The sequence below is a fragment of the Gavialis gangeticus genome, unplaced genomic scaffold (genome assembly GCF_001723915.1).
Source record: "Gavialis gangeticus isolate Ggan-Ray unplaced genomic scaffold, GavGan_comp1, whole genome shotgun sequence".
NCBI lineage: Eukaryota > Metazoa > Chordata > Crocodylia > Gavialidae > Gavialis > Gavialis gangeticus.
In genome coordinates, this window is record NW_017729006.1 from 47,130,526 (window position 1) to 47,132,836 (window position 2,311).

General features: G+C 41.2%; 1 protein-coding gene across 1 annotated transcript in view; it reads left to right on the forward strand.

The window, feature by feature from the left end:
- Window positions 1-2,311, forward strand: part of LOC109291939 (dynein heavy chain 5, axonemal-like) — a 361,945-nt gene that overhangs the window by 5,915 nt on the left and 353,719 nt on the right. The window lies entirely within an intron of this gene.

Below are 2,311 nucleotides of genomic sequence, written 5' to 3' on the forward strand. Positions count from 1 at the left end.
GTAGGATGACTGAAAGGTATTGAATACATACATTGTAGGTAACTGTGTGCTGGAACTGAAAGCTATTTTACACTGTAGCTAAAGAGTTATAACATGTCTGGGGCTGGTGAGTTTGTATAGGGTATATGAATGGATGTCAATATTTGCTGGTCTGGTGATTTCCTTTATTTTGAGTAATTGTATTCATAAACATATGCTTAAACAAGTACCTTGAAGTTAGGTTACATTAATATAGAGAAATAAACATCAGCAACAGAGCAGAAAAGAAATCCTATATATCTTTAAGTTCAAAGACAATTCTGATGATATTGTACTCTAGAGAAACACATTTGTAAAAATTTGCCATCTTAAAAATTCATGTTCATTGCCCTTTGCACTTGATAATCACAGTTAGAGAGGTGGGACTTTTTATATGAAAGCTGCATTGGTTTCATCTTGGGTAAATACTTGGGCACAGATCCAGTTTTACTTCCTTACCACAATAGCGGCACTTAGAACAGTCATAGCTGACCAAGTCATATAGCAGAATCTTTTCCAACCCTACCTTTATCCTGTCTACAGTGCATAAGTGTGGTAAGGCAGCCACTAAAATGAAATGATCAATGCGTGGGATGTGCAGATGTACATATACTTGGATTCTATTTAATAAGTCCACTTCACTGCATTGGTCCTGTCTTATGCTTCATTGTGATACAACTCCATTTCTGCATATCACCTAATTCATCTAGTTGTGATCAGCATACCAGAAGGACTTAACTATTCACTGCAGGTGTTCCCATGTTGCAATATACCCTTGCAGAATTGTGCACTACCAGTGCCAGCCCCCATTTAAGGGCATTGGAAAGAAGCAGACACGTGTACAAATGTAGGGAGAACCTAAGTTTGAGACTGAGAAAAAATCAGAGAATTCCTGGCTAAAAGGGGCATCATGGGTCATTTATTCCAACCCTTCGTACAAATGCAGGATCCTATACAATCCCTGAAAAATACCTATCCAGTCACTTCTTGAAGATTTCCAGTGAAGGAGATTCCATAACTTCTCTAGGAAGCTCGTTCCATTGTCCTACTGTTCTGAAAATAAGGACATTTTTTTTCTGAGATTTGATCTAAATCTCCTTTATTGCAGTTTAAACTCATTGCTTTATGTTATGTCCTGCCCTCTGCAACAAGGGAAAACAATTAGGACTCATTCTCAACCTCTGTCAGGGCACCCTTCCATAACTTTTTAAAATTTGATGGCACCCCTGTTGAGAACCACTGTTGTATGGACCCAGTTTACCAGGCAACTCCTTATTCAGTGAGAAGTTTATTAGACTCTTAACAGTTTCCTTTTTCCACAACAGCACAATTGTCTCCTGTCCACACTCATGTTAAAAAATTTAAAACAACCCCTTCTCTCCCCAATATTTCAGTCACTTATACAAGACATTTGTCAGGAAGTAGCTATGGAATTACTTCCTATTACACCACATTAACTGAGATAGGAATGAAGCTTATACAGCTAAATAAAGTGCTGGTCTACATTTTCCCTTTGTGAGACACTCCCATTGATATGAATGTAGTTGTGAGTGGCATAAAGGTGAAATACTGAATTACATGAATTCAGATTGACCTGATCTGTCCTAGCTTATGTAACACTTTTTTTTCCTCTTGAGTGTACAGTAAGTAAGAGGTTGTGAACTCATTAAAAAAGCAAAACTGTGTCTGAGAGGGAACAAGCATATGAACACTGGCTATGAACAAGCATGCGGTGCACTGGCTCGCACAGCATCTGAACAAGACCCGGGGGTCACAATTGACTGGAAGATGAATATGAGCCAACAGTGCGACAGGGCTGCCAAAAAGGGCAAATAAAACTCTGGTGTGCATCAGCCGCTGTGTGGCCAGTAGATCCAGGGAGGTACTCTCCCTTTCTGTTCGGTGTTGGTGTGGCCTCAGCTGGTGTACTGTGCCCAGTTCTGGGCACTGCACTTCCAGAGGTATGTAGATAAGCTCGAGAGGTTACAAAGAAGGGCCATGTGTTTGGTTAAGGGCATGGAGGGTAGGCCCCATGAGGAGAGACTCTGGGAACTGGGCCTGTTCAGCCTGAGGAGGAGAAGGCTGAGAGGTGACTTGATAACTGCCTACAAGTATGTCAGGGGGGAGCAAGAACTAGGAGATCAACTATTAAGGAGGGCACCTCAAGGGAGGACGAGGACCAATAGGCATAAACTAATAGAGGGTAAATTAAGGTTGGCTATAAGAAAAAACTTCCTCTCTGTAAGGGACACCAGAATCTGGAACACACTTCCAGCAGAGGTGGTGCAGTCAC